This window comes from Panthera uncia, chromosome C2, assembly GCF_023721935.1.
Source record: "Panthera uncia isolate 11264 chromosome C2, Puncia_PCG_1.0, whole genome shotgun sequence".
In the NCBI taxonomy this organism is placed as follows: domain Eukaryota; kingdom Metazoa; phylum Chordata; class Mammalia; order Carnivora; family Felidae; genus Panthera; species Panthera uncia.
Window position 1 is genome coordinate 53,818,671 of NC_064810.1, and position 14,092 is coordinate 53,832,762.

Below are 14,092 nucleotides of genomic sequence, written 5' to 3' on the forward strand. Positions count from 1 at the left end.
ATACATATATGTATATGTATATATGTGTATATACATATACATATGTATATGTATATGTATATATACATATACATATATGTGTATATACATATACATATGTATATGTATATGTATATATACATATACATATATATGTATATGTATATATATGTATATGTATATATGTATATATGTATATACATATATATACGTATATATATATGTGTGTGCATATATGTGTATATAGATACATATATAAATAAAAATATATATTGTGGTACATGTAAATAAAACTGTGGCAGTCTAACTTGTTAGCTTGCAAGCAAGATGAAAACTTCAGACCCTTCACGGATTCTGACTTACCAGTTTTATGTGTAGATTCCTCCAAGGAAATGGATTCCCTAGTCAGAAGGATCATTCTGACCTGGGATCCATCTTTCCCCCAGGAAGTCATGGGAATAGGGACTTTTAGGATATTTCAGGTTGGATTTTGACATCCCAAGTCCAAGGTGATTGGTGGTATCCCTACAGGTATGGATTGTCTTCTTAGTATTTAAAGGTATCAATAGGTACACACTGGATCAGATACACTACACGTCCACACCTAGATGAGGCCCTAGAACAGCCATTAATATCAGACGGAAGGTCCTGAATCTCACCGAGGAGGAGACGTGGTTTCTGAATGTCAACACTCACCCTGCAACACTAACACTCCCCTAGGAAACTTCACACTTGACATGGATTGCAGACTCAGCCACCCCTTGTTCCTCTTCCAGCTTCAGACCATGCCTCAGGGCCTACAGATGTCAAAGAAGTGACCGTTCTTCAGGCACTGTCACTTAATAGCCACCTCTCAGCTACACAAAGACTTGGCAGCATCAGCAGCTCTGAAGTTAGCCTGTGCTTATCCAGAAATGCTTTCTAATTATAAGCAGGCCTCAGCTCCCCATCTAGAACATTCTACAACTCCCAGAAACTCTCAGCCCTCATTGAGGCCCAAGCAAGTGAGGGCACTGAAGGTCTATTAACTTTACAGAAAATGCACATTCGTTTATATGTTTTCCCTGTTTTGAAACAGGGAAATGTTTTCCCTACTTCCTTGAAGTTCTCCCAAATTTCAATATTTAAAAAGAAACAAAGTAAGTAATGCTTTCTAGTAGAACTTCGTTATTTCTGGTCATTTCTGCTCCCTGGCCACCCACATTGTTTCCCCCCTTGTTCCCCCACCCCCCACCTCCTCACCACATGTTTGCACATCTCCATCTAATGAAGCCAATCTGGACCGTGCATGAGATGGTCAATGTGGCAGATTCTAGGCTTGCCCTTTCAGAGACAGCAAGACTATTCTAATTATCACCTCCATACTTTTCTCCAGGATGAAATTCACACGAACCTCCCAGTTATCCGCCCTGTCATTCACTCATAGAAAAGATTCTGTGTTAATCCTCTTTCTTCCGTCCAGGAAGGAAAAAAGAGCTCATCCAGTTCCTGTTGTGCAGCACCACCTGCCCATTTGTGCAGAGCCAAGTAATGATGGACTTGGAGCTGGGGGGATAAATGGGAATGGTGTTTATTTTATGAGCTGCAGAAAGTTGGCTGGGGAACCCAGCGGGAAGCTTAGCTGGAAAAAAAGAAATGATTTTCTCTTATGCTGTGTGTCTGCTGTTTAGAAAAATATGGAAAAATATAGATAGAAAAATATCCTTTCTTGATCCTGGGAAAGAAAAAAAGGAGGAAGAGGTATTCTCCAAATACTGGGTTTGAGGCCTGACCTTCACAGGGCCTTTCTCTGTTTTGGAGGAGGCTCCGCCCAAGCCCAAGGCCTCCTGCTCAACGGTGGCGGTGAGTAGAAGGAAGGATGAGCACATGGGGGTTGGGGGGCCGGGGGAAGAGGGTCCCTGGGCCAGTGTTCAGTGGCCTGGAGAGAATCCTACATTACTGGCAACTTTTTTGAATGGGAGGAAAGAGCAGCTGTCCTCAAAAATGGAGACTCTTTCCTCATGGCAATATTCTGGCATGCGTTCTTGTGGAAGTCACCACAGTTACCTCAAGGAGAAGTCAGCTAACCGATTTAACCCAGAATGGCTTCGGAGGATGTCATGAAGAAAAAAAAACACGCTGAAGACTCCGCTATCGGTTTTGATTGATTGGTGAGAGACAGCTCCTGTGTTGTTTTCTTGCTAAAGCAGCTTCCCTGAGTTTCGTTCTGTACAAAGTCCAGGCTGACCTCGTTGTGGGAAGGGGACTCTGGTGTGCACATTCGAAGAAACGTCTCACTGCCAGTTCCTGGCTGATGAGCTCCTGGGCAGGAGCGAGGTGCAGAGAGGAAGGGGCATTAGTGAGGACATGGACACGTCCTTACTGCGGAGAACAAACAGTGCCAACAGAGTCAAGCCAGGGCCTAATGAAATTTTATTCTTAGTGTAGTCGCGGCTGCGTGTCTCATTTCCCACTCTCTTTTAAAAAGTTATAAAATTTTGGTTGGCATATAATTTATATACAACACAGTATTCGTTTTAGGTGAACCACGCAGTTATTTGATTTATGTATACTTTGCAAAACGATCACCACAGGAGGTGTAGTTAACATCATCGTTCACAGTCACTACCTTTTTTCTTGTGATGAGCACTTTTAAGATCTCTTTCAGTAACTTTTAAATATACAATATAGTATTAACAACAGTCATCATGCTGTATATTACATCCCCAGGGCTTGTTTATCTTATGATTGGAAGTTTGTGCCTTTTTGACCACTTTTAACCTATTTCTTCCACCTCCCTAACCCCCACCTCTGGCAAGCACCAATCTGTATTGGTATCTATGAGTTTGTTTTTCCTCTCAATGCCACAGAAGAGGAGGCTGAGAGCGATAAGGAAGGCGAATCTGGAGGGCAAATGGTAGTTGTTTTGGAGTAACAACTGTTCCTTTTGTTGCCTTAACTGCCCAGGCCGTGGGTCCTTGACCATGCTGGATAAGCTGAGGGCCACTGCTAACCCATACAGCACTTCTATTCAAATTAGAAAATGCCCCCTTCTTCCAGGTGGCAAGGTTGGGGGAACAGAGTAAGGGCTGAACTTCAGCCTCTCTACACCCCCTGGGATGATGCCCTTCTGTGGTGAACAGTCCATAGCGCTGGAAAGAAACCACTTGTGTGGCTGAGGAAAGGCCCATGAACTTGAATGTCTGCCTTGGGGTCAGTCTTCCTGGGAGTCCCAGCCCTCCAGCCCAGAATACAACTCCAGGACTTCAGGGTAACACAATTAGGTGACAAATGTCACAGCTCATAGTGTCTCCCCCACCCTGCCCCCATTCTTCAGTAAGAAGCCCTTTTCCCTCAGAGGCCACTATAATTAACTCAAGAGAGAATAACCATTGTCCTAGTTAAATAAGAAGCTGCTAACAGTTTGACATAGGCAAACTTAAACCCTCTTTTCAGGGCTCACCCCGTGTATATGTCCTTCCCCATGACGTAGTTGATGTAAAAAAAAAAAAAGAATAGCCACATTAGTATTCCATTCTGCCTCCACCCCATCCTCCTGAAGGAGCTGTTCTGCTCATTAAGGAATCAGACAATGACAATCCCATCGCCCGAGCCAGGGTGGGTGCAGAGCTGTGAGCTCCTTTGTCTAAATGCCACACATTGTTATAGTTTCACTCTGCACTTCAGTGTTGGCGTCATCAACATTTCATTGGCCAGAAGGCTCTGCTATTACAACCAGAAGGAATAACAGCATTCTCCATCCCTGTCCAGTTTTGAATATAATTATTTGTCAGAATCATATTAACCTGATGTATGACAAACCCATAAAATGGATTCATTTAGGTCTCCAGGAGTCCTCCCACATTAACTCTGATATTTATAGCCATGGCTTCCATGCTGCAGTCCCTCCTCCTGTGCAGCATAGAGCAAGGATGTCATATTTTCCTGACGCTGTTAGGGGAGTCATTTGTTTTCCAATGTTGCAAAGAGGGGCGGAATAGAGCCGGCCTCCAGTCCAGGCCCTTTTGAACCTTGACTGACTCCCTTGCCTGTTCCTCTCTTTTTAGGCAAGAGAAAGAAAACTAAAACTAGACACATATGTACAAATCCTATGAGATTAATAACTTTCCCAAGGTATTGAGACAGAACCAATAAGACTGGAGTGCTCAAAGGGCTGGTTCTATGGTCAGACTTCCTACAACCAAAGCCTGGTTTTATCACTTACTAGCTTGGGCAAGATGCTAAATTTTCTTAGACTTTGGTTTCCTTGTGTGTAAAATGGAGGTATTAATATTTCCTAACCTCATGGGGTTGTTGGGGGGGATTCAGTGAATTAACATATATAAAGTGCTATTTGGCACATAGCAAGTGCAAAATAAATTTACTTAAACGAATATTTATAATTGCTATTATTACCTTGGGCAGTGGCTAAATCAAGTTTCCATTCTGCAGGTATACAGTCTCACCCAGCTGGTTTTACACCATGTTCTAGGGAGCATTGAGCTTGAGCAGAGGTGCCTCAGTTTCCCCAGAGGGGCAAGTGTGTTAGCTGTGGAAAGCACAGTAGCCAAAGGCCTGTCAGAAAGGATTTCCTATGTTCTTTTGCCAGAGCCTTGACACTTTCATCATTTCATGTATTGGAATTCTGGATGTGTTTTCATTAAAGAATGAGTTCTTGCCTCAAAACTCCAAAACAGATGGAAAGATGCGGCTCTAGATACCTGTGATCTGTATAAGTTCCCCATCTAATGTAAAGAGCCCTGGGAATGCTGGTCCATATTGCTTACCCAGAGTCTTTCATGAAACTGTGGTTGTGAGGCCCTCAAAAGTTTTCTTTTACTGGGGAGCCTTGGTGGCTTAGTCGGTTAAGCATCCGACTTCAGCTCAGGTCATGATCTCGTGGTTTGTGAGTTCGAGCCCCACGCCAGACTCTGTGCTCAGAGCCTGGAGCCTGCTTCAGATTCTGTGTCTCCTTCTCTCTCTGCCCCTCCCCAACTTGTGCTCCGTCTCTCAAAAAATAAATAAATGTAAAGGAAAAAAGTTTTCTTTTACTTTGTAGTTACCAAGATAGGATCCCAAAGAGTGGCATCTGGCCTGGGGAGACAGAGTCCTGCTAATCAAACTCTTCAGTCATCTGGAAATCAGAATGCTTATTTTAGAGAAACACAGACCATTCATAAGAGCAGACTATGTGGATCTCCTGTCCAGGATCTTCTTGCTCCCCGCATCAAGATGTCAGGGAACCTCAACTGGTTATCAGGAGGTTGACTAGACATTTCAGCAAAGAGGAAAGATAGCCGTGCAAGTTGTTTAATATGGTTTATAGTGAGAACTAGTTATATACCCCTTCTCTCCAAAAGGAATGGGGACCTTAGTAACCGAATGCTCTGGTCCCTAAATTCAGTGTCTCACTATTGGTTACTGTCATCAACCATAAAAAGATTTGCTTCCCTTTTCCCCCACTTCTTTAAGCTCACAAAACTTTTCCCTTCTATGACTTACTAATTTTTACGTTTTATTCAAGAAATATTTGTTGAACATGATTTACTATGTGCCAAGTGCTAGGAATATAAAAGTGAACAATACCCTAGATACCTTTACACCACTGGTTTTACTATATAGGCAAGTTTTGATATAGATCTAAAAGCCATTCTTTGTTTTTAAGGTGACTTTGGTATATCTTATCTTACCAATATTGGCCTGGGTATCAGTATGCTGCCTAACACTATCACCTGACTTTCCTGAGTGAATGTCTTGTTACCTCAATAATATTTTAAGCTCCTAGAAGGCAGAGAACAGCTTAGTATATCTCCTGGTATCCAGGGTATGCTGTGCACATAATAGGAACTAAATATCTGTCATTTTACAAGAGACACCATGTTTCTTACCAGTCATAAGGGAAAGAAGGAGGCAGTCTTACATAGTTTTATTTCAGAGATTCCCAAACCAATGGCCCATAAATTAAATCCAGTCAGCAAACATGTTATATTTGTTTGGTCTACACTACACTATATTTGTTTCTATGTTTTTGTTTTTTTTTAAATGGAGCTAACATTAAAAAAATTGATATCTCTTACACACACACACACACACACACACACACACACATACACTGAGAATTCCAAGCTTCTCTGGATTTTCAATTTCCCTGGAAAAATTAGAAGACCTGCAACCCTTAGCCTCATACCTGCTGAGCAGAAGTGCTGGCATGAGATTGTGCTGAACCACTTCAGAGAGCAAACATTTCCCGGTGGGCTGCAGTTCCTGTCGCTCTGTGTTTCATCACACTTGGCCTGCCTCACTTATATAATGGCTGAATCCTAAGGCATTTGAATCCATGACCTTTGTTTTACATGAAGCCAGTATAGGGGGAAAGGGGAGAGAAAATAGCCCACTCAGCCCGCAGAAAAATAAGAATTCTGTGCCATTCCCATGTTTCCTGGCACTCTGAAGGTGAGGACAGGCTCCCAGGCTGGACCTGCACTTGGCCGGGGACCTTCCTTACAGTCAGTCTTCTCTGGAATGTTGGTGTTCCCTGCTGGGGAAACTACTGGAGATCCAAATGGCCTGTCTCATCTAATCCAAGCTATCTGCCTCCCAGGCTCTTCTCCAACTCACCCTGGACCTCATCTCAGCAGCTTTTTGGCTCATTGCTTGCTGACACGAACCACTCTAATCCTGCCGAGGAAATCTGCTTGCCTCGCTGTCCCTTCCCCCATGCCCATCTTATTCCTTCTCTCTGGGCATCTCTGAATGGAAAATGATACTTAAGAGGAAAGTTTAAAAATAAAAAGGGAGGAAGGAAGAAAGTAAGGGAAAGGGGAGAGAGAGAGAGAGAGAGAGAGAGAGAGAGAGAGAGAGAAAGCATGTAGAGAAGGCATTTTATATACTTGATACTATTTAATCTCAGGTCTCTGTCCACATAGATTTTGGTCACATGTATGGGTGTTGTCGGTGAGCAAAATTGTCACCCCAAAATGTGTCTCTTTGTCATGTCGATTATTTTAGGCTGAGTATTTTTAAGGAATGGAAGGCTCAGGAAAGTCCCATGATCTAAAAGAATGCCTAAAAGAATGTACATGGAGGACCTGTTCCAGGAAGGGAGCTATCACCATATATAACTACAGTGTAATATGAACTAGGGGTGGTAAACAGGGAGGAACCTAGCAAGTCTATTTGTTAAAATTCCTCCCTATGTCCCATTGTTTTTGTATAGCCAAGCAAAGTTTTTTTTTTAAAACCAAATATTTATTCTCTTTCATCTTCCTGCGAATTGTCTTCCTTCCTTTTGAAGTCCCAACTCCCTGCCCCTTCCTCCTTAGCTCTGGATGGCATGTAAGTCTCAATTGTCTGAATGACTGTGGGCCTCATATTCTTATGGACCCTGCACATACGTAATTAAATTTTATTTTCTCCTGTTAATCTGTCTCTTGTCAACTTAATTCTTAGACCAGCCAAAAGAACATTGAAGGGTAGATAAAAATTTTTCTGCTCCAAGAGTGGGTTTGAGTTTGTGTGTGTTGTGTATGTGTTGTGTGTATAGTTTTTCATGAGGACAGGGAAGAAAAGGAATAGAAAAAGTAGATTTACAACTATTATTCAAACTAGAAAAAGGAAAGCAATAAGAATGTGAAGCCTGGGGGGCACCTGGGTGGCTCAGTCGGTTGAACATAGGACTCTTGGTTTCAGCGCAGGTCATAATCTCATGGTTGATGGGTTCAAGCCCCACACTGGGATCTGTGCTGATTGTGCAGAGCCTGCTTGGGATTCTCTCTCCCCTCTCTCCCTGTCCCTATCCCACTCACATGCTCTTTTTCTCTCAAAATAAATAAACTTAAAAAAAAAAAAAAAAGAATGTGAAGCCTGGAACATTTGTTGCAGCCATTTTGCAAGGGTGGGCTGCTTTCCTGTCAAGGCAGCAAATATGTGTGTGTGTGTGTGTGTGTGTGTGTGCTTGTGTACATAGGATATATATACACATGCATACATACACACATGGCATTTTTTCTTCATTTTTTTAAATGGCTATTTATTTATATTGTTTGAGAGAACAAGTGGGGGAGGAGCAGAAAGAGAGAATCCAAAGCAGGTTTTGCACTGACAGGAGGGATTTACCTTGTGACACCAAGATCACAGCCTGAGCTGGTATCAAGAGTCAGATGATTAACCAACTGAGCCACCCAAGCATCCCGGCATTTTTTTTAAAGTTTACTTTTATTTATTTTGGCAGAGAGATAGAGAGGAAGCAGAGGAGGGGCAGAGAGAGGGGGGAGACAGAATCCCAAGCAGGCTCCACACTCTCAGCACAGACCCTAATGTGGGGCTCAAACTACAAACCGTGAGATCATGACCTGAGCCAAAATCAAGAGTGGGGTGCTTAACTGACTAAGCCACCCAGGCATCTGCGGTATCTTTTTTTAAGGTTATAAATTAATCACTTGCTTACGTAGAAACTTAAAAAATAAAATATAAAAAAATAAAGGGAAAGTAATAAAAATCAAACAATCTTATCACTCAGAGAGAATTTTTAATCTATTTCTTTATTTCTATACATAATGCATATTATTTATATAGCCAAGAGTTTATATTGTATATTAAACTCACTAGCTTGCTTTTTCCCTGGTAAAATTTTATCATAAACACATTGTTTTAATAGTTCTGTTACATCTGTAAAACGGATTTTCATAATTTACTTCACCAATCTCCAATTTTTAAGCACTAAGACTAATAGAAGCCTTTTGACTTTTATAAGTAACATGATAATAAACATCTCTGTGCACTTGTCTTAGCATTTAGCATTATTTCTTTAGGATGTTTCCAAAAAAATGGAATTACTAGACAAAGAATAAAAGTACTTTAAAAATTCATGAGGTGTATATTGTGAAATTGCTTTCCTAAAGGTGAAACTATTTTATCTTCCCAATACTCCTATATGAATGTGGCCCTAGAAAGCTCACAGAAATGTTCAACTGGATACATCTAGCTAAGACGTCCAACACTACATGAAGAAATTTTTTTATTATATAACTTGTGAGTGTCAACAGAATATATAATTAAAGAGTAATCAAAGCCACTAGATGAAAGGTTTTTGCCCAGACCACACCACAACTCAGTCTTTGTAAGAAAAATAAAAGAGTAACTCCTTGGCTTGTCCCCAGGTAGAGCTACAGGATCCTGACCCCTCGCTAATTGCCTCTTTGATCCCAGGGCGGACCTACAGCATGCCACACAAGTGACAGTGAAAGAAATAGCCTGTTCCCTGTGACTGCCTACCACACTACAGGCCAGAGGAAGAAGTCCCTAGCCTCACTGCCACAGGAGTCCCCTGCAGAGCCCGTGGGACTCCATTTTTCTTGACTGCCTGCTTTGCTACAAATTCTCTCTTGATCTGCAATGTGTCATCATTGTCTTTTTTCTTTTCCATAGCAAACTTCTCTTTCTGAAGTGAAATGGAAGAAATTCCTCCCCAAGGGATACTTTAAGTTTTCACAACTGTGCTACCTTGGTCCTTTAGATACTCTGCGTGTTTCCTTATTACTGTTGTTATTATCACTTGCTCTTTGTCTCCCAGCCTTCTCTCCCTCATGGAACTGGTCCAGCCGGGGCTGGCTTGGCAGTCAGTCTGGCATCAGCCATTGAACTTTCATGCCTGAGCGAGCTCTGACCCCAACTCTTCTGTTTCTCTAGGAGGGAATTTTGCCCCATCTTGTTCACTGCCTGGGCTAGATGGGAGGAGGGTGTTAAGAGGTAACCTTTGTTTTCCTTTGGCTTAAAGATGTTTAGATCCAAAGTTTAGTGGTCCCTCAAAATGTCTAATCAATTTTCCATGCCATGAGGCTTCTTGGTCCACCATGTGAAGGACAGCTTGAAGTTTGCCCATAGGTCCACTAGGCATACCAGAAGTTTCAGTTTATCTAGGACGTAAGCTTTTACTGGAGACTGTTATGGACCATTCAACATAAAATATACAGTGTGATTCTGATGTTAAAATCCAATCTCTTCCTCCTAAGAAATGGTAAAATATCTCTGCTCCTGTTCTTTCTTGGGGATTGTCATGCTGATTTTCTATCTTTTGCCAGCCCTCTTATATGTTCACTCAGATAGCAATCTGTTGCAAATTGGTCATTTCCTTAATCCTAGGAATTTTTATATTAATTGCAAAAAAAATCTCAATCTCCCTATCTCTGAGCTTCAACTTTCTCTGAACTTCATAGTATGTGAAAGGTTTTGAAACCTCCTCCTTCATTGGCCAGCAAAGAGCAACTTTTAAGGCTGAATACAACCTGGAAAGCATTTTCCTGCTGTTTAAAAATTATAGATCTATGATAAATTCTGAGTTAAAACATACATCATTTCCCAGGGCTACAGCCCCATTAAAATATTACTGTTTAACTGAAGTTAGTCTCAGGGAGACATGCTGTATATCCTGGTCTTCAAAGTTCCAGGTCCAGAGTAATGACAATCCACTGATGAGACAACTTGATGGGATGTCTCCCTTTGTGTAAAAAAAAAAGTCCATCACTGAAGGTAACCCACATAAGTTTCTTGCTAAATCAAAAAGGCCTGTATACTAAACTCAATAACTATTTTAATTTTTTTTCTCATGTTATAAACATAATTCAGGTTTATTATAGGAGATTTAGAAAAAAATTAGAAAAAACTCAATAGATTAATAATAATAAATACATAAATAATAATAAATTAACAATAAATAAAATGATAAATAAAAATTACCTGTAATTTATCAGAGATACTTAATTTTTCATATACTCTTCTAGACATATATATATATATATATATACATATATATATAATATAGGTATTATATATATAGCATCCTACTGTTTGGTAATCCTTTCTCTTTTGCGAAATAACTAATGTCTTCCTCGGATTTGAACATCAAACCCAAAAGTGAGCATCCTTAAATTTTATCTATAGTAAATATATTTTTCCTAAAGTCAGGTGAGAACAAGCCAAGAATCAATGCAATAACTTATAGCCTAAGTTTTGTGATTGTTGCACTTCTTCCTTTCCTCACTTTTCTTATTTTAGTAAACAAAAGTAAAGATGAGATGACAGAGAAAAAAGAAGACAGAGGGGAAAAAAAGAGACCTGATTAAGTCATTGTGTTGTCTCTCTCTACATGAGGTCTTATTATTTTTATCAAGGAAGTTGCTTCCTCTGGGTAGCATGGAAGGTCTTATGTAGTGTTGGGGAAGAAAAAATTTCCTCCTGTTCCTCTTAGTTCTTTTGACTGGTTGAACAACTAAAATGACAGAAATTAGATTAAGAGGAGAAAAACAAATTTAATTGTGTGTCTGGTGGGGAGCTCCTTAAGAATATGAGGCCCACAGGCAGTCAGGTAATCGAGGCTTATATGCCATCCAGAGCTAAAGAAAAGAGAAGGGTCTGGAACTTCAAAGGGAAGGAGAACAATTCACAGGGATGATGAAAAAGAGTAAATTTTTGGTAAACAAATATTTGCTGGGACTTCCAGAAACAATGGGATATAGAGTAATTTTAACAGACTTTTCCAGGTGCCTCCCTGTCTACTACCCCTAGTTCAGACTGTTCTATAGTTATCTATTGTGTTAGCTCCCATATTGTAGCAGGTCTTCTCTGTAAATTCTCTTAGGCAGTTAGGAGAAGGTCAATGATTCTTTCTGAGCCTTCTGTTTCTTAAACGTATTCAGCCTAAAATAGTCCACATACCAAGATGACACATTTGGGAGTGGCAAATTTTGCTCTCTTGCAATAGCTATGAGTTCTTGGGCAGGCAACAGTTTATGGTAACATAATTCTGTAATAGGAAGTGGTCCATAAGGTTGCCTCATGTTGGAGTACCATTTTTGGACTTGCAAACATTCTAATGGCTATGATTATGACATGGGAAGAAGTCCCAGCCAGAGTGTGGGCCCCATCCTCTTGACCCACTGATATGACCGTTTCACTTGCCTTTTCTGTCTGTTGGAACCCAAAATTGGCAGAGCTTTTTCAGTAAGTATTTAAGTTATTTTAGTGTTCTTTTCTGCTATCATCTTAGGCAGTTTATAGAAGTGAACTTGTTACAGTTTTTTAGTTTATAATCATCACAATCCATATTAAGAAATATTTCCACAGCTGTATTGTATGAGATTGAGCTTACCTTTATTTTAAAGGCTAACATTTTTGGATAGTTTAAATCATGACACTCAGGGGCGCCTGGGTGGCTCAGTCGGTTGAGCGTCCGACTTCAGCTCAGGTCACGATCTCACGGACCGTGAGTTCGAGCCCCGTGTCAGGCTCTGGGCTGATGGCTCAGAGCCTGGAGCCTGCTTCCAGTTCTGTGTCTCCCTCTCTCTCTGCCCCTCCCCCGTTCATGCTCTGTCTCTCTCTGTCTCAAAAATAAATAAACGTTAAAAAAAAAATTAAAAAAAAATAAATCATGACACTCAGACAAATAAAGAATGTACATGTGTCAAAGATTTCATTTAACTCATTAATTAATGAGAAAGTAAAGAAGATGTTACTGAATCCAGAACAAATGTTTTTATAAGCAATGAGGAATACTGAAATAAATACATGAAAAATTGGTGACTGTCCACAGGGCAATAATCAACTACATTTGGGTAGACAGAAATTGTCTGCATTTCTATGGATAAGAATCATTTGCATTGTTAATAGTTTTCTATACCTTTAGCAACTGTAAAATAGCTCAAAGACAATGAAAGGTGGAGATGACCCCTAGACAGCATACCCACTAATCCTTTTTGCCCATTTCAAAATCTTTTACATTTCTAATTGGAGTCTGTGTCACCCTACAAGACTTGTTTCAATCTAGCTGTGTGCCATTAAGTAACACTGGTTCAGGAAAGGAGAATATGATATCTGGTGGGGAAGCTGCCCTTATGCAAACTTTTACTGCCATTAGACCTCAATAATCGACTATTCCACGAGTGACTCCACAGAAGAAATAAAAGATGTAGGCTTCTTGGGTGAGTTCCATTAGTGGCAGCAAAATACATGAACATTCACCTGGACTCCAGAGAACAAAGGAGACAGAAATCTGAAATTTGTCCCTTGGATCCTCTTGTTCCAACAGCCCCAGGGTTAGGGGCTCTTTTGATGGAGTGAAACTGTGAGATCAGGGATACCTCTGAGACCGAGCCAGAGCATGACTGCAAGGGGAAATTGACCACATTCACACCATTTCAATGCACAGTTTTTACAACCTAAACAACTTAAGTACTTTAAATATTTAAATCACTCCTGCCAGCATAAGCTTCACTGGGACTGTAACATCATCCAATTTTAACCACTACATTAAAAGTATCTTCAAACAGTCCTACCAATGCTCAATTTAAATCATCTTGTGAAAATAATGGGTTTATAGGACTACTCAGCCTAATAAGTGGCCTCTGGAAACCATCGAAGGGGGAAGCACTATGAAATTTCCTGTCAGCTATAGCAAACCAGCCCTCAAGGGGACTTCCCAATCCTCCTGGTAATACCAGACCTCTTGGATGGGGGCAGAGTCCTCAAAAAGTACATTAGATATTTGTTTTGGAGACACTCCAGTTACTCACTAGGAATCATCTCCTCTTGGTTAGTTCAAGTGTAGCTTGATTGAAATAAAACTCTCCCTGTATACTTTCCCTGAATGTGAGTTATGTGTCTCCAAGAAAAAGGTGGGGTAAGGAAGAAGTCTAAATACTCTTTACTAAGAAGATGCAGGCTTAACAGAAGAGTTGAGCAAGGACTCGGGTAGAGATATTGGACAGCTTCCCAGCAACCTGTGAGTCAGGCCATTCCAGAGCAGTTTCATCATTTTATTTGAAGGGAATTCCCAGAACTCTAACCACACTCAAGATTGTTATGGTTATGCAGAAAGGCACTCCAAAATCAAACACAGTCACTGTGGGACTTTCCACCCCTCTACTTCTTGCTACCTACTAATATAATCAGGAAGTGTATGTTAGGCTACACATTTGTATGCTCTTGCATATGGTTTGGCTCTTGAACTAATCTGAGGGCTCAATAAGCCATCTGATCATGGGCAAGTTTCCTCTTGACTCTACATATCGATGCACTTGTCTGTGCACTAGGAATAGGGTAGCCAGATTGTCTGCCAATCCTTCTGACTCTACGTATACAT